Here is a 20,641-nt window from a genome sequence, read left to right as displayed (position 1 = left end):
TTGAAAATTGTATGTGACGTTGCAGAGCAGAAGGATGGTGGGCTGTCAGTGAAGCCTGAGCCCAACCCAGAAACCTAAGCCCTGAGTTCGATCCTGGGACTGCCACCTACTCATTCCTATCTATAGGAACAATCTATAAATTTATTTATGGATGCATATACATATGTAAATACACATGCACACACACTGCAATCTACACATCTATCTATTTACATATTGGCCACTCCTAGGGCTTGATCTCAGGTCCTCAAATTTTCCCGACAACTCCACTGGCATCAGAATGGTGTACTAACATTAACCCATTCATGAATTGGGCCTTCTAGGCCCGGAGCTCAAATCACAGAACTGCCAAAAACGTAATCCTGGTGGAAGAAGCCAATTGTCCCGCTTGTTTTCCTTGTAAGTGAAATTCCTGGGTTTCAGGAATGATGTATAATACATAGGCAAATCTATGTCCTATGTAATAGGATATAAAAATATATACATGTAATTATACTATCTAAAATATATAATAATTAAATAAAACACAAAATAAAATGAATGCAGTAAACATGTGCATATAAATAGACATCATGTATTTAAAATGTATTCGAATGTTATTTTGTCGAGTGCTAGGGCTTGAATTCAGCTCCTGGGAACTGGCCTGTCTTTTTTGTTTTCCAGAACTGTGAGCTTTCCCTTCCCCCACAGTGCTGCAGATTTATCCAGACCCATTGAGAGCTCAATCTATTTTTGACATATTATTTCAGGTATGACATAAAATATTAGCAATATACTGTGACATCATGAACATTGTGACATCACACTACTAGATTTAATGACCATTGTGTCACATTGTCATATCACAAATCTGTTCTGACTTCATCACATTTGTGCCAACAAATGCTTTGGAATCGTCACAAGCCCGTTCTAAATTTAAATACTCATTGTGAGTTAATGACAATTGAGGTCTGGAATGCCATTGTCACATCACCATTCTACTGCAACATCACAAAACTATTTTGAACTCATCTCTATTATGGCATCACCAACTAATTGTGATATAACAACACTATTATGACATTATAATTTGACATCATATTGCAATTGCGATATTACATACTTTCACAAACATTACATAAATTAATGGCAATTAAGATCTGACATGCCATTGTGACATCACAAGCCCTTTGTGACATCATTATGAGTGTGAAATCTGACTGTTGTTATGACATCATCAGCTCATTGTGACATTACCAAGCTACAGTGACATCATAGCATTATGACATCACATTGCCATTTTGCTGTCATAGACACATTGTGATCTCATAACCATTGTAACATTACAAACTCTGTATGATGTCATAACCAGTGTGACATCACAATGTTGTTATAACATCTTTAGCTTATGACATTATAGCATTTGCCATTATGTAATTGTGAAATCATAGTCACATTATGAATGCCTAATCATTGTATTTGAAATGTGGCATGTGGGTTATCAGAAACTCATTGGGATGTCATAACCATTGTCACATCAAAATCCCTTTGTGACATCAATTTGGCAATGTGACATCACAATGGCAATGTAATGCTACTAAGGCATCATGATAGCACAATGGTCATGAACTCACAATGGGTTTCTGATATCAACCGACATGCCACATTAAAAATAGAATGAAAAACATAATAGGCAAGCACAATGTGTGTATGACATCAGAATGACAATGTGATGTTACAATGCTGTGATGTCATTGTAGTTTTACATGTCAAAATGAGCTGATGGTGTCATAATGGCAACATGATGTCACAATTATGATGAAGTCAGAAAGAATTTGTTATGTTTCAATGGTATGTCTGTCAGTTGTCATTAGTTCCCCATAAGGATATGGATACAAAAATGTTTCTGTGATGTCACAGAGGCCATGTGTGTTTTCAAAGGTGGTAAGAGGTCCTCAGTGGATTGGCACAATGTGATTCATAATGTCACAATGGAAATGAGATGTTCCATTGTATTTTTTGATGTCACCGTGGTGGTGATGAGATCACAACGATTTTGTGATGTCACAGTTTGTTTGTAATATCAGAATGATATATCTAATTTCAATTACTTAGAATTCAATCTGAGGATACCAGGAGATAGAAGAAGCTTCATAGTATGGGGTCATATTATGAGAAAACCCAATGGGACAGTGATTTCACAAACACAATGTGATGACTCAACATCTTTTTATAATAATGTTTTGATGTCACAATTGGTGACGCCATACTGATGAGGGGTTGTAATAGATTGGAGATGTCCCAAGGAGTTCGTGATGTCACAATGGCATATGGGATCTCAATTGTCATTAACTCACCATGAGTATATGAGTTTGGGAAGGGATTCTGATGTCACTAATATATATGTAGTCAAAAAGGTGAAGAACTGAAAGGTCTGAGATGTCACAAAATGACACAATGGTTATGATGTCCAGCAGTGTGATATCAATATGTTACACTGCATTTTAGATATCTCATGTCATATCTGAAATATGAGGTCAAACACAGATTTTCAACTCACAAGGGCCTAAGATATCACAATAGCATGTCACAAAAGTTATGAGGACAAGAGAGGTATTTGATGTCACAGTGTTAGTGATATAACAAAGGCAATGTGCTGGGACAAAGAGATTTTGATGTCACAAAGGTTATGTGTTCACAGTGGTTTCCTGATATAAACCCACATGGCACATTTGAAATAGAATGAAATCAAAGAATAGGCATTCACAATGGGTCTATGACATCAAAATGACAAAGTGATGTCAATAGAGCAATGTTTGATAGTATATGAACTCATTACCTTGCTCATGTTACTGTAATCCCTCTGTATACTATACTTATAATAAAAAAGACACAGAAGAAAAAAAGAGAAAAATGGTATGGTGTCATTGGGGTTTGGTGATGTCACAATGAGATGATGGTGTTATGATGATAATGTGATTTCACAGTCATAATTATTGCAGAAAGTATTTGTGATGATACAATACTATGTGTGATCACAATTTTCATTAGTTCACTATGAGGATATGGCTACACAAAGGTCTGTGATGCCACAGAGGTTATGTGTTTCTTTAAAGGTGCTTAGAGCTCACAATAGATTTGTGATGTCACAATGTGATTGTGAAGGCACAACAGCAATGTGATGTCACAATGGGGTTGTGATGTCACAGTAGTGATGAGGTCACAATGAGTTTGTGTTGTCAACATGAGTTTGTAATATCACCATGACATGTCCAATTTTAATTTCTACTAGTTCACAATGAGGATACAATTTCAATGAAAGAATCTTAAGCTCCAAAGACCATGAGTTTTTAGTCATAACTTGTGTGATATGCAGCCATTAGGATATTTTAGTCCTTCAGAATGCTTAGAATCTGTTTTCAATCTCATAATAATTCAGGTATGACATATGATATCTATCAGAAATTGACTGACATCATGACCATTGTGACATCATATTGATAGACATCAAGACCATGGTGTCACATTGTGAACTCACAAATCTGTTAGGACTTCATCACATTTGTGCCAAAACGTGACATTGGAGCAAACACAGTCCCTTTGTGAACTCGTATCTTCATTGTGAATTAATGACATTTGAGATCCAGCATGCCATTGTGACATTTCCAGCCAGTTGTGACACAAACAAGACCACACTAAAGCTACCAGCACGACTATGATTATTGCAGCATTATTTACCATATCTAAGATATGGAACCAACCCAGATGCCCCTCAGTAGATGAATGGATCAGGAAAATGTGTTATGTATACACAATGGAATTCTTTGCCTCCATCAGAAAGAATGACATTGTCATTGCCCCATTTGTTAGGACATAGAAAGACTTGGAAAAAATTATATTAAGTGAAGTAAGCCAGGCCCAAAGAAACATAGGTCCCATGGTTTCCCTTATTTGCAATAACTAGTATATGTCCGAGTCAAGCAGAAAAGGTCAGATAAGTTGATGTTACTGGAATGAACCCTAAGATAAATATTCAATTTTTTTGGTTTTTTTCCTTTCATGCAATTTTTCTATCATATTTACAAGATGATTTCTATGTTGCTTTTATGTCCCTCCCCCACAGTGTAACCCATACTTTCACTGTATTTGATGTTGGTAGAGTTTGTGGAGGGGAGGGGAAAAAATAACAAATCTTTTAACTAGGGATACAGGAGGACCCATTACAACAATGAGATGTACAAGTCGTTTTGTCGAAAAACAAACTTAAAAACTTTGGTGGGGGTATGTGAGGAGGATTGGGTGGGGATAGGGGAGGAGTATGGGAAGAGTTGGGAAGGAGAAACAACGAGGAGGCAATAATGCTTGATAAGAAATTTACTCGTTATCTTGCCCATGTAATTGTAACTTCTCTGTACGGTATTCTCACAATAAAAAAAAAAAACACAAGACATTACAAACCCCCTCCCAAAAAAATTGTGACAGCACAAACCTATTATAGTAGAAACACATTGTGATCTAATAGCCATTGTAGTAGCACAATCCCTTTGTGACTCCACATTTCCATAGTGATATCACTAACCCACTGTGAAATTCCAATCCTCTCATACCCAATCCAAGTATGAAATGGTGATACCCGAATCCAGTGTGACATTTAGACCATAGTGACATCACACTGATAGATGTTAAGAGCATTTTGTCACATTCTGACAACACACACCTGTTAGGACTTCATCACTTTTGTGACAACGCATGCCTTTGGAGATACCACAGTCCCTTTATGAGCTCATATACTCATTGTGAGTTAATGACAATTGAGATCACATGTGTCATTTTGATATCACCAACCCATTTTGACATCACACACCTCTTGTAAACATCACTAGTGTGGCATCACCAATTGTGATATCAAAACCTTATTAAGATATCATATTGCAACATCACATTGCCATTATTATATCACTGTTCCATTGTGTTTTCTAAGACCTAGTATGTCTTCATATCATTTTAGAAAATTCATGGCCTTTTATACTTGTCTTCTTCTGTGAACTCATATCCTCATTGTGAAATAGTAGCAACTGAAATTGGACATGTGATTATGAGATGTGACTTCACAAAACTACTTGATTTCATTACCAATTTGACATCCAAACCCATTGAGAACTTTCATTGCCATTTGACATCACTATCACATTCTGACATCCCAAACTTATTAGGACCTCTTAGCTCTTTGAAAAAAAACATATGGCCTTTGTGGCATCACAGTCCCTTTGTGTAACTATACCCTCATTATGAACTTCCAATTGGTATCAGACATGCCATTGTAATATCATGAACCCTTTGTGGCATCACCAGTGTTGCATAACATTTTCATTATGACAGCGTCAACTACTTTTGACATCACAAAAGTACAATGACAAGATAGCATTATGAGATCACATTGTCATTGTGATGTTACAGATAGATTGTGAATGCCTATTTTTAATTGTTTTTTTTTCTGGTTGTGAGGCTTGAACTCTGGGCTTGGTTTTTGTCCCTGCTCTTCTGCTCTAGGTGAGCACTCTATCGCTTGAGCCACAGCACCACTTCTGGTTTTCTAGTCGTTTTTATTGGAGATGAGTCTCATGAACTTTCCTGCCTGAGCTGGCTTTGAACTGCGATCCTCCGATCTCAACCTCCTGAGTAGCTAGTATCACAGGTGTGAGCCACCAGTTCAAGGCTATTTCATTCTATTTCAAATTTGACATGTGTGTTGATATCAGAAATATAATGTGAACTCATAACCATTGTAACATCATAAATCAGCAGTGACATCAAATTGTCATTATGACACCATCAGCTCATTGTGACATAACCAAACGACAATGGCATCATAGCAGTATAAATCACAGTGACATTGTTACATCAAAGACGTAACAGTGTAAAGGCCTATTGTATGAATTCATTCTATTTCAGAAACCCATTTTGACAATATAACCATTGTGATATCACAATACATTGTGACATAACATTGCCATTGTGATATCATTAACCTGCTGTGCCATCACAAACCAGTCCTGTCCTTATAAGTTTTGTGCCATGCTGCCCTCGTTATATATTAGGCCCTTTATGAGTTCATAGTCTGTTTGCAATCTCAAATTTCTGGTATGACATGTGATATCAGAAATCCCCTGTGACATCATATTGCCAGATTTCATGAATATTGTGTCACATTGTGACATCACAAAATTGTTAGAACAGCATCACATTTGTGACAACGCATGCTTTTGGAGACATTACAGTCCCTTTTTGAACTCATATATTCATTGCCAATTAATGACAATTGAGATCTGCCATGCCACTCTGACATCATGAACCCATTGTGACATCACAAATTTATTGTGCACATCATGAGAATGGCATCAACAACTAATTGTGATATCAAATCATTATTTTGACATTATATTGTAGTATTGCCGTTGTGACATCATTGTTCCATTGTGTTTTTACAAACCTATTATGGCAACATCACATCTTAGAAAATTCATGGCCTTTGAGATTTCAAGCTTTTTCTGTGAACTCATGTACTTATGACCCCTAACACAATGAGACAAGCCATCGAGTCACAATTATTATAATAAAACAATTTACAATAGAAAGATGACTGTAATTACCTTATCCTGGACTGGATACCCAGGTCCAAGAGCATCCTTGACCAACAAACCTTAGAACTTCAATGGGCAGCCCCACCCTTTTTAATTGGTCTGCAAACCACCAACCAAAAAATTATGATCTCCAAAGCTCCAAACCTCAATGGGCAAGGCTTTTTACTTTTCCATTCCTCCCTCCTTCACTACAGAGCTGTCCTTCCTTCCTGGTCTTTCCCTTTATCCCTTCCATCACTTGCTTCTTTTCTTCAGGCCTCTCCACTCTCCACAGGCCTGCCCTACTCTGCCCCAGTGACCACTTGCCAACCTTCTGCTCTCCATCAACTTCCTCTCTTCTCAGGTTTTTCCCTTTATTCCATCCAGGTAGCACCCATTTTTATTTCCCCTTCCAATGCTCTGAAAATGCAACCTATATATAGGTTTACCCCCTCTTCATTCCAACGGGTCTTCTGCCTAACAGTTTTCAACCATCACTTCCCAAACTGCCCAATGCTCAATCACTTCATGACACCTCACCATGTGAAGCTTGACACTTCACCTTTGGTGGCATTCCCCACACTCTCTGGTGGGCCAGGCCAAGAATTTACAATGATTATCAGCTCCCACAGATAATTCTGGCCCCACTGGTTATTACAGTATCCTCATAGTGAATTAGAAGAAATTGAAATTGTGTATGTCATTGTTATATTACGAACTTGATGAGACATCACTAACCCATTGTGACCTAAGCACCATGGTGACATCACAAACTCATTGGGATATCACATTGGCACTGTACCACTATGATCACATTGTGACATCCTAAACCTATTATGACCTCAGAAGCTTTGAAAGAAACCATGGCTTTTGCGAAATCACAGGCCTTTTGGTATCCATACGCTTATTTTGAGCTAATGACAATTGAGATGAGACATGCCATTTTAACATCGCAATACCTTTGTGACATCATCACCGGTGTAATATCACATTGTCATTATGACAACATCAGCCCATCATGACATCATAAAACAATGACATCATAGCATTATGATATCACATGGTCATTGTGATGTCTTTGATTTCATTCTATTTCAAATGTGGCAGGTGGGTTGATATCAGAAATACATTGTGACCACATAACCATTATGATATCACAATACCTTGATGACACCGTATTGCAATTATGATATCACTAACCCACTGTGACATCACAAACTGTCCTATTCTCATAAATTTTTGACATGCTTCCAGTGTGATCTCTTCGGCCTCTCTGAGTTCATAAATTGTTCAACTCATAATACTTCAGGTATAGCATGTGATATCAGAAATCCACTGTGACATCATGACCACTGTGACATCACACTGCCAGATATCATGACCACTGAGTCACATTGTGACATCACAAACCTGTTACGACTCATGACACTTGTGCCAACATATGCCTTTGGATACATCATTAACTCTTCTGAACTTATATATTCATTGTCAATTAGAGATCTGGCATGAGATTTTGACATCACCATCTCATTGGGAAATCACAAACCTATGTGACCTCATCACCTGTATGGCATCAAAAACTATTTGTGACTTCAAAAAAATACTATCTCATGTAATGGTAACATCACATTACCAATGGGATTTTCACCATTACATTTTCACCAACCAATTATTTCCTCATAATATTTTACAAAATTCATGGCCTTTCTGACTTCTAGCTCCTTATGTGAACTAGTATCTTCATTGTGATCTAGTAGAATGAAATTGGACATGTAATGGTGATATTACAAATTCATTGTGACACCATTATCCAAGTGTGACCTTATCACCACTGTGACATCACATTGTCACAGTGATATCTCAGTCACCTTATGACATCCCAAACCTGTTGTGACCTCTTAGCACTTTTGAAAAAGCACATGGTACTTGTGACATCACAGTCCCTTTAGGTAACCATATCCTCATTGTGAACGAAGGACAACTGACATCAGACATGCCATTGTAACATTAAAAACACTTTGTCACATCATCTCCAGAGTGAGATCACATTGTTGTTAGGATACCATCAAATCATTGTGACATCTCAAAATGACAATGACGTCATAGCATTATGACATCACATTTTCATTGTTAGGTCATAGAGACAATGTGATTGCCTATTCTGTGATTTCATTATATCTCTAATGTGGCATATAGGTTGATCTCAGAAACCCATTGTGACCACATCACCATTGTGACATTACAATCCCTTTGTGACCTTATATTGACATTGTGATATTATTAATGCAATGTAATATCACAAACCTCTCTTGTCCTCATAAATTTTGTAACAAGTGTCTACCTTGACCTGGGCTGGATGCCCACAGCTAAATACAGCTTCAACCATGAACCCTCAGACCTCCAGAGAGCAGCCCAACCATTTGTAATCTGGTCTGCAAACAAGCAACCCCAAAAATAATGATTTCCAAAGCTCCACACTTCAAAGGACAAGGTTTTTTTCTTTCTCTTCATCCTCCTTCTCTACAGACCTTTCCTACCTTTCAGGTCTTTTCATTTTTTTTCCTTCCACCATTCCCTTCTTTTCTTCAGGCTGTTCTACTCTTGACAGGCCTGCCCTGCCTTGTCCAGGTGGCCAGTTGCCGTTCTTCACCTCTTGGTCTCCCTCAATTTCCTCTCCTCCCAGGTTTTTATCCTCCTGCAGTCTCTTCACTTCTTTCCTTCCAGGCCTTTTCTCTCCCCTTCTGTTGCTCTGAACATGCCACCCATGTATAGGCTGTACCTTCCCCCACTGCAGTATGTTTCCTGCATAACAGTTTTCAATCATCACTTCCCAAATGTCCGTGCCCAATCACTTCATGGCATCTCACCATGTGGGGCTTGACAACCTATCTCCTTCAGCAGCATGTGCTGCCCCTTTAGCTGCATGCACCCCCCTCTCCGGTGGTCCAGACCAGGAGGCCTTGATGACTATCTGTTCCCATGGATGATAGGGGCACTGCTGGTTATTAAGTGTATCATGGTGAACTAAGAGAAATTGAAATTGGACAAATTTGTGATATTACAAACTCATGATATAACTAACCCATTGTGACCTCACCAATACTGTGACATCACAAACCCATTGTGACATCACATTGCTGTTTTTGACACCAGGATCACATTGTGACATCCCAAAACTATTATGACCTCTTATAACTTTTGAAAAAAATACATAGGTTTGTGACATCATAGTCCCTTTTTGTACCTGAATCCCCACCATGAAATATTGACAATTGAGAATCAGACATGACATTTTAACATCAAAAAGTTTGTGAGATCATCACAATTGTGACATCACATTGTAGTTTTGACACCATCTGCTCATTCTGAAATCACAAAACTAAAATAATATGATAGAATTATAACTTCACATTGTCATGTGACATCATAGACACATTATGAATGCCTTTTCTGTGATTTCATTGTATTTCATTAGGACTTCAAGCTCCTTCTGTGAACTTGTATGCACATTGTGAAATAGCAATTGAAATTGGACATGAGTTTTAGAATTACAAATCATCATGACATCAAAAACCTATTGTGAACTCATCACAACTGTGTATCATGAAGCTATCATGGCCCCTAAGTAGCTTTGAAAACACACATGACATTTGTGACATTACAGTCCCTTTGTGTACCCATATCCTCATTGTGAATACATGACAATTGTATTCATATATGCCATTGTAACATCACAAACCTTTGTTACCCCATCATCAGAGTGAGAAGATATATTCATTATGACACCATTATCTCCTTGCAACATCACCAATTTAAAATGACCTTATAGCATTATGACATTATATTGTCATTGTGATGTCATTGATACATTGTAAATGTCTATTCTATTTCATTCTATTTCAAATGATGTGGCCTGTGGGTTGATATCAGAAAACCATTGTGATCTCATAAATATGTGGCATCATAATCACTTTGTTATATCACAGTTCCATGGTGGTATCACTAACACATTGACATCACAAACTTGTCCTGTCCTCATGTCTTGTGATGTGCTGCAATTGTGATGTCTTAGGCCCTTTATGAGTTCGTAATCTATTTTCAACCTTATAATATTTCAGTTATGATATGTGATATTAGAAACCCACTGTGACATCATGATCATTGTGACATCATACTGACAGACATCATAAATATTGTGTCACATTGTGACATTACAATCTTCTTAGGACTTCATCACATTTGTGACAACACATGCCTTTGGAGATAGCACAGTCCGTTTTGGAACTCATATTCTCTGTGATTTCATGATAAATGAGATCCTTTATGCCATTTGGATATCACCAACCAACTGTGACATCGTAGACCTACTGTGACCCCTTACCTGTAGGTCATCATCAATTGTGACATCAAAACCTTTTGTGATGCCACAATGTGACACGATGTTCATTATATCTGTCAGTGTGATGTCACAATGGTCATGATGTCACAGTGGATTTCTAGTATCTAATGTCATACATGAAATATGAGGTTGAAAACAAATTATGAGGGCAAAAAGGTCTGATATCACAATGTCAGCATGTCACAAATGTTATGAGGAGAGGAGATGTTTGTGATGTCACATTGTGCTAGTGATATCACAATGGCACTGTGATGGCACAAAGTGATTATGATGTCAAAATGGTTATTTAGGCACAAAAATGTGTTTCTGATAGCAACTCTCATGCCACATATGAAATACAATGAAATCACAGAATAGGCATTCACAATGTGTCTATGATGTCAAAATGAGAATTGTTGTCATAATACGATTATGTCATTGAGTTTGGTTATGTCACAATGAGATGATGCGCTTATAATGAAAATGTGATGTCACACTGTTGAGGATGTCACAAATACTTTTTGATGTTATGGCATGTCTGCTTTCAATTGTCATTAGTTAACAACAAGGATATGGGTACACAAAGGGACTGATGTTGAAAAGGGCATGTGATTTTTCAAAGGAGCTAATAGGTCATAATAGATTTGAGATGTCACAATGGAATCATGATGTCACAATGACAATGTTGTCACCATGGGTTTGTGATGTCGTAGTGGTGATGATGTCAAAATGTGTTTGTGATGTCACAACGAGTTTGTAATATCACAATCAAATTTCCAATTTCAATTGCTACTAGTTCACAAGGAGGATACTGTAATAATCAGCAGGGCCCTGATAATCTACAGGCTTGGATAATCAGTGTGGCCCCATCTCCTGGCCAGATGGTGAGGCATTCTGTGGGAGGGGCTGGGGCATTAATCATCACGTGCTGAGCTGTGAAGAAGTGTTTTGGCTGTGGGCAGTTTGGGATTTGACAGTTGAAAACTGTTAGGCAGTTGGAGTAGAGAAGGGGTACAGACTTTATATAGGCTGCTGGTTCAGAGCAATAAAAGGAGAGAGAAAAAAGGGGAAAGTCCTGTAAGGAAGGAAGTGGTGTGATAGCAGAAGGAGAAAGTCCTGGGAGGAGAGGAAGTTGAGGGAGGTCAGGAGGTAAAGGATGGCAACTGACGACCCAGTCAAAGCAGTTCAGGCCTCTGGAGAGTGAAGAGGCCTGAAGAGAAGAAGAAACCGGTAGAAGGGAAAAAGGGAAAGACCTCGAAGGAAGTATAGTTCTGTAGTGGAGAGACAAAAGGAAGGGGAAAAAAAAGCTTGCCCTTTGATATTTGGAGTTTTGGATATCATAATTTTGGGGGTTGGTAGTTTGGAGAACATTTATTATATTAAATGTGTCTCTATGGATTCTCTTGAACTATAGAGGTCTTAATTTTTGGGACCCCCGTCGAGATAATCCATTTGGATGGCATCAGGCCTTGGCCTCAGGGAAAAATCCCCATAGGTGAGAGTGTCAGCCCTCAGGGTTGAGAGTCTACCTCGAGTGTTTGTCTCTGGAGGAGAATCATGGACAAAAGTCATTTAGGGGCCTCTAGGGGTGTGTCTGGGCAAGCTTGCCAGCCTGTTTTGGGGATCCCCTCTGGAGGTCATCTGCTGCTTCCTTGGGAAGCCATCTGGGAACTCCTTGAGAGGTCATGCAGAGCTTCTTTGGGGAACCATCTGGAACCTCCTTGAGAGGTCATGTAGGCCGTCCTTGGGAAGCCATCTGAAACCTCATCAAGAATACATCTGCAACTTCATTGAGAAGCCATCTGAGACCTACCCTGGAGGTCATCTGGAGCCTTCTCCCGGGGCCATCTTGGACTTTCTCCAGAGGTCATTTGGGGCTTCCTCAGGAGGTCATCTGAGACCCCTGTAAAAGTAGTGATTTGGAAATAAGGGAAACCACAGACATAAGTTTCTTTGGGCCTGGCTTACTTCACTTAATAGAATTTTTTCCAAGTCTTTGCATTTCCTAACAAATGGGGCAAAGTCATTCTTTTTGATGGAGGCATAGAATTCCATTGTGTATATAAACCACATTTTCTTGATCCATTCATCTACTGAGGGGCATCTGTGTTGGGGCTTCCTTAAGAGGCAATCTAGGACCACCACCTGAGGTCATCTGGAGCTTCTTTTGAAGGTCATTTCAGTTTACCTTGATAAGAAATCTATGACTGTCTTCGGACATCATCTGGGACTACCTTGAGAAGACCTATAGGACCTTCTCTGGAGGTCATCTGTGGCTTTCTCAAGCGGGTTATCTGGAACCTCCTCTGGAGTTCATATGTGGCCTCCTTGAGTGGCCATCTGGGAGCTACTCATGAGGTAATGTCAACCTTATTGAGAGGACATCTGGAACCTCCTTTGGAGGTCATCTGACACTTCCTTGTGAAGCCATTTGGAACATCCATGAGTGGTCATCTAGGGCTTCCTAGGGAGGACATATATGACATCCTCCAGAGATCATCTGCGACCTCCTCAAGAGGCAATTTGGAATGTCTTTTCTGTCATCTGGGACCTACTATAGAGGTCAACATTGAGAGGTTTGGGGCATGTAGATTAAGTGTCTGTGGCTATTGTTCTGTGTGTGCATGCTGATAGTTCTATCTGTGTCCTGTATGCACTTCTGTTTACTCCTTTTATCAGGATGGGAGAACAAGGCCTAAATTTGTCATATCCAAAAAATATTCTCCCCCAGAGTTACAGAATCCCTCAGAGGAAGATGCACTGATGTACTCTTTCTCCTATTCTTTGCCATCAGCACCTCTAATGTTACGTCCTCCCATGCCAAAATTGGTTACTTGTACCATCCTGAGGTGGTACAGTGTAGTATGTTACCCTTATTACCCTTGAGACAGGAAGAGGGAGGAGATGGTGGGCAGGCCCCCCTTTTAATATATGGTATCTTTACAACTAGTGACCTGTATTACTGGAAACAGCAAAATCCATCCTTTTCAGAAAAAAAATAACCAGGGCTCATTACCTCATTACAGACAGTAATTTTCACACACAAGCACAACTGCGATGAGTGTCAGCAAACTTTACAGATGCTTTTCACCTGGTAGAAAAGGGAGTGAACCCTGCTCGGTAAATTGAATGTGGTCCCTGGACCGGACAGTAGCTCCACTATTGAACCAGACCATTTGGATCAAGTCTTTCCCCAGACTTATCCAAGCTGAGACTAACAGCAATTGAGGTATGGAGGTGCTTATCAATTATTGCCAGGTTTGGTTAGCAGGGATACCGCAGAGGCTAGAAAGCCAGAAAGGTGAGTGAGATGGGAGAGTTCCCCAGTGAGTACCCTAATGCTTTTGTGAAACTTCTCCCAGAAGCCTATAGGACCTACAGGCCTATAGATCTTGAAGCCCTGGAGAATCAAAGAGCCCTAAATATGGCCTTTGTTAGTCAGCCCCATATCTTAGAAGAAAGCTTCAAAAGTTATAAGGTTTTGAGGGAAAGGTGTATTTTGAGTTGAAAGTGGTTGCCCAGTGGGTGTTTGATAACAGAGGTACCCTGGAAAAAAAAAGAGTAAGAAGGGGGTCTGAGTTTTGTTAGGAGCACCAGAATAGGGATCAAGAAACCTTGGCAAAGACAGTACAATTCATTTGCAAATGCCAGTAGGGAACCTCTAGGACTAGATCAGTGTGCTTATGGCAAGCAAATTGGACATTGGAAAAAGGAATGTCCAAGGGGGAGAAAGATTCAAAAGGACAGGTTATGTAATCCCATTAACACCTGGAAAATGTGTTCGTATCTCTGGAGAAACATGCAAAGGAGCTTGTGGCTCTGAATTCCAACTGTGTTAAATTTAAAAACAGCCCTATAAACTTAAGAAGAAATGTGGCAAACAAAAAATTTACACACTTCTATCTCAAAACACAGGTTATAAAATACTGAATCTCCAATATGTGCCAAACAAAACCCACTAAGAGGTTAAAAGCAAATAGAAGAGCACACTGGAGAAACCAGAGAATTATTGACGTGAAGAAAAGTTTTGAAGATATAAATTACGAACTTGTGAGAGTAAAAAATGAGAAGAAAATCCTCAAAAGGAACCTAGAAAATAGTCAGAATCAAATGAAATTCAAATACATTAGCCTGAGTGAGCATGAGGCAAGTTAGGGGACCACAGGTCAGAGGCCAACAGAAGCACAAGACAGCAATGCTACCATCCTTGCTAACCACAACTGAGGCCAAGAAGAGATCCTGATGCTTCATTAAGAAATAGTGGACATAGGAGTTCCGGGAAGATGGCGGAGGAGAAGCTGGAATCTGAACAAGCTCTTGCATAGAAAACAGTTTCAGAGTTCCAGTGAAGAGTCCCAAGCCAGAGAATCACACCAAGTGTGCCATCACAGGACAGAGAGTTAGTCAAGAGAGGGGAAGCCAAGCAGACACATCTGAGCGCCTGCCAGCAGCTGCTGCTGCGGCGGCAGGGTCGCAGCAGCGACCACCGCCGCGAAGGCACACCTGAGACACAGTCCGGGATGAAGGAGCCAGATGCAGCAGACGAGCGGATGCTACTCAACACCAGCAAGAACCGACAAGGAGCAGACAACTTCATCCTGCACTTTGCAGACCAGAGACGACCCAAGATCCAAGACTCAGCGTGAGTAGAAGCCCCACTTCCTCACTCCTTCTCAGGGAGCAGAGGAGGGAAGGCCACCCCTCCCCTCCCCAGCACCGGTGATCTCCATCTTGGATACCTACAAAGCTCGGAGGAGCGGCTAGCTCCAGCTCAGGCCTTGGAATAAAACTAGACATTTAGCAGGTCACAAGAACTTAACGGCGAAGTGACCTCACAGACTCAGTTCCATCCAGGGAAAAGTCACCCAGCTCAGGCGCCAGCCATTGGAGTGGCTCTCCTCACCGGGTAACCAGAGCCAGAGGCTGCCCCTCCCTCTAGCAGCCACCACAATCAATTGAAAAACAGAAACCCTGAGAATGGCTCCAGGCTGGGTGCTGTGAGTTTTTTCACAAAATAGCCCCAGGGAAAAGCTACGGTTTGTTGAAAGGCCTCAACTCTACACAGAACTTAGCCTCACCACTGCATCCCCCTCTTTTGTGATTCTCAAAGCAGACCACCCTCAAAGTAAACTAACCTGGGAGGGGGATCTCAAAATCTTGGGTAAAGCAGAGCATTTTTCTGCCTGTTCCAACAAACTGACTTAAGAAACCAATCAAGCCACAGGACCTCAAGCTGACCAGAGATTCCAACCAGACTCTGGTTACAGTCAAAAGGGAGATACAGGACTCTTCCCACCCCTCCGCGCCCCAAAAAAAATCAAAGAACTTTTTTTTTCTTCTTCTTCTTTTCTTTTTTTTTTTTGTTTTGTTTTTTTTTTCGTTTTTTGTTACCTTATATATATAAAAAATTTTTTAGCTTTTCTAAAACTTTTATTAATCTTTAATTTTTGCCTCTTCTGAAAAAAAATGTTTTCCAGTAACTTTTTCTTTTCTCCTCTTATAATTTCTACTTTAGGAATACGTGAATGTGTGTTTTCCTTTCTTTTCTTGTCTTGTTTCTCTTTTTCTTTCATTCTTAATTATTTTTTTGTTTTTTGTCTAGCTCTACTGAACTTCTGATCTTTGCTTCTCACTTTCCTATACTTTCCATCTTTTCCTCTTTGTTCTTCTTTATGTGACTTAACTCTTGTCCTGCACATCCTCAGATAAACCCGTAGTTAACCAGTAGACCCTATCCCCCATTGTGTACACACTTAATCCACAAACTTATTACTCAATTCAAAACCTCTGAGACTTAAATTCATTAATAGCAGTACTACCTCTTTATACCTATATAATATTTTAAGCATTTTTTTAAAGTTTTTCACATCTCCTCTATGTCCTTCCCTTTCTCCCAACATATTCATATTCCTCTATAAATAGATGGTCTTTTAATCTCTAAAATAACATTAATTTTTACGTTTTTATTTTTTTCTGGTCTCTTTTCATTCCCCTTTCCCTTTCTTCTTTTTCTCTCTCTCTACTTGCATCCTACCCAACCTATTTCCTGCATTGTGATTAGGATATAGTTAACTCTCCCTGTGCCTCCCCACACCAATCTATTCCTATTTTTTACCCACATCTCTCCATAACCCTAATAATTTCTGGTTTTCCAAATTCTTCTCTGCGGTTCGAAGCCCTTTAACATATAGTTGTTTGATGTCGAATAGATGTATCTGTTGAACTAGATTGTATCTGTGGACTATTGACTGTACAAATGCAAACTTTGGATGATGGTTGCCTTAAGATAGTGTTCTAGCACAAAACTGGTGCTATCTTCATCTCAAATGGGCAGAGTAAGCCGGAAAAACACAAGAAAAATGGCAAATTCGGGTATCTCAATTCCCAATCTTGATAATCAGGGGATAGAACAGATAATGAATAATCCAGAGGAGAGTTCCCAAACAGCTCTACAAACACTGCTGGCAAACATGATAAATGAAAAGTTTGACAACGTACAAAGGACTCTGTATGAGCGTGATAGGGAGAGAGAGGAGGCATCCCAGAAGTTTATACAGGAATATCATAAGCGTGAGGAAGCTACTCAAAAACTGATACAGGATTTGCGTGAACAACTTGAGAATACTCAAAGAGAAAGGGAGGAATGGCGTGAGCAGGCTGAGAACACTCAAAGAGATCTGCAGGAATCCCACAAACAGGAGAAAGCTAATCAAAGAGTAATATAGTAATTGAGAGACCAGGTAGAGAACACACAAAGATCACTAAAGGCATTCATGGAATCCATTAACAAAGAGCTGAAGGAAGTCAGGGAGACCACGAAGGGAATGCTGAATGGAACCCAACAGAAGGAATGGGAGCCCAAAGAAACCATAACCAATCAACTAAGTGATTTGAGGACAAACACTGAACACCAAATTAAGGAAGTAAAGAAATTCATACAAGACCTAAAACAGAGCTTCAACAAAGAACTTGAAGCCATCAAAGATAACCAAGTAGAAGGAAAAGAGATAAAAAAACAAAGTAGAGAGTCTTGACAGCAGGTTAGACCATGCAGAAGATCGAATCTCAGGGATTGAAGACAGCCTAGATATTATAGAGAAAGAACATACAACCATCCAAGACAAGTCTAAGAAATATGATAGATCTATCCAACACCTGGAAGACACCATCAGAAGGCCTTATCTAAGGATAATGGGTGTAGAGGAGCACCTAGAAACAGAAGTTAATGGTCTAGGAAATTTGTTTAACAGGATCCTAGCAGAGAACTTCCCAAACATGCAAAAAGATAGGCCTGTCCAGATACATGAAGCCTTTAGAACCCCAAATAGACCAGACCAGAATAGGACATCCCACCGCCACATTATAATCCACACAGGATCAACTCAGAACAAGGAAAAGATCCTTAAAGCTGTCAGAGAGAAAAGGGTAATCACTTATAAAGGGAAACCAATTAGAAACACCTCAGATTTCTCAGCAGAGACAATCAAAGCAAGAAGAGCCTCCATTGATGTATGCCATGCCCCAAAAACAAACAACTATCAACCAAGAATACTGTACCCAGCTAAACTCTCCTTCATAACTGAAGGCCAAATAAAAACCTTCCATAGCAAAGAAAAATTGAAACAATACATCTCCACCAAACCAGCCCTACAAAAGATTCTTAAGGATGTCCTACGCATAGAAAACCAACAAGACCGCAATAAAGGCCAAGAAACTGCACCCAAACTGAGAATCCAAGAACCATAGGAAGAACCCTGTTTTTGCAGCCCGCAAGAAGGTAGATAACATGGCAGGAACTCCCAAATACCTCTCAGTCCTATCTCTTAATGTTAACGGACTGAACTCTCCAATTAAGCGACATAGACTGTCTAGTTGGATTAAAAAACAAGACCCTTCTACCTGCTGCCTGCCGCAGTCACATCTTGCCCGTAAAAACAAACACATTTTCAATGTTAAACCCTGGAACAAAATCTACCAAGCAAACGGACCCCATAAGCAGGCGGGAGTTGCAATCCTAATATCAGATAAAATAGACTTCAAATTAAAATTCGTGAAAAGAGATAAAGAAGGTCGCTACATACTAATTAAAGGATCTCTCCTTCAGGAGGATATAACAATTCTAAATATCTATTCGCCAAACAATGGAGCACCCAAATTTATCAAAGAAACAATACTTTCCCTCAAATACCATATAGATCCAAAGACATTAATTGTTGGGGATTTTATCACACCACTCTCCCCACTAGATAGATCAACTCGGCAAAAACTCAACAGAGAAACCGGAGATCTAAACAGCTGCATAGATCAACTAGACTTAACAGACATTTACCGAACATTTCACCCAGCAGCATCAGAATACACGTTTTTCTCAGCAGCACATGGAACGTTTTCTAAAATAGACCACATTTTAGGCCACAAAGCAAACTTGTCTAAATTCAGAAACATTGAAGTTATACCTTGCATTCTCTCTGACCACAAGGGAATAAAATTAGAACTCAACACCAAAAGCCACCAAAGAAAGTCCGGTATCACATGGAGGCTGAACAACACACTGCTGAATCATGAGTGGGTCATGGAAGAGATTAGAAAGGAAATTCAAATGTTCATGCTATTCAACAAAAATGAACACACAAAATACCAGCTCCTCTGGGACACAGCAAAGGCAGTACTCAGAGGCAAGTTTATAGCTCTGAACTCCTAAATCAACAAATTGGAGAGCTCTGAAACTAACAATTTAATGACACATCTAAACCTCCTTGAAAAAGAGCAGCAAGATAAACCCCAATCCAGTAGACAGAAAGAAATAATCAAAATTAAATCAGAATTAAATGAATTAGAATCCAAAAAATCTATAGAAAGAATCAACAAAACAAAGAGTTGGTTCTTCGAAAAACTTTAAAAATATTGACAGACCCTTAGCAAATCTTATCAGAAAAAGAAGAGAACACACCCAAATTAATAAACTCAGAGATGAGAATGGAAACATCACCACGGAAACAAGCAAGATTCAGAACATTATAAGGGAATACTTCTCAAAACTTTATGCTAATAAGTTTGAGAACTTGACAGAAATGGACCTCTTCCTAGCAAATATTGACATGCCAAAACTAAAGCAAGATGAGTTAAACTATCTTAACAGGCCCATATCAAGCATTGAAATAGAAACAGCAATAAGAGACCTCCCAGCTAAGAAAAGTCCAGGACCAGATGGTTTTACAGCGGAATTTTACAAGGCCTTCAAAGCAGAGCTCACACCAATTCTCCTCCAACACTTCAATGAAATTGAAAGAGAAAGCTCACTACCGAACACATTCTATGAAGCCATCATAACCCTCATCCCAAAACCAGGCAGGGACTCATCAAAGAAAGAGAACTATAGACCCATTTCTTTGATGAATATTGATGCAAAACTTCTCAACAAATTTTGGTAAACCGACTTCAACAATTCATCCAAAAAATCATACACCATGATCAAACAGGATTCATTTCAGGGATGCAAAGCTGGTCCAATATACGCAAATCAATTAATATTATTCATCACATCAACAGGAGCAAGAATAAGAACCACATGGTTATCTCAATAGACGCAGAAAAAGCATTCGACAAGATCCAACACCCCTTCCTGATGAAGGTTTTGGAAAAATTAGGAATCCATGGAACATTC

The sequence above is a fragment of the Dipodomys spectabilis genome, unplaced genomic scaffold (genome assembly GCF_019054845.1).
Source record: "Dipodomys spectabilis isolate Male_0828 unplaced genomic scaffold, ASM1905484v1 ptg000376l, whole genome shotgun sequence".
In the NCBI taxonomy this organism is placed as follows: Eukaryota; Metazoa; Chordata; class Mammalia; order Rodentia; family Heteromyidae; genus Dipodomys; species Dipodomys spectabilis.
The sequence above is the reverse complement of the archived record's forward strand: the minus strand, read 5'-3'. Positions refer to the sequence as shown.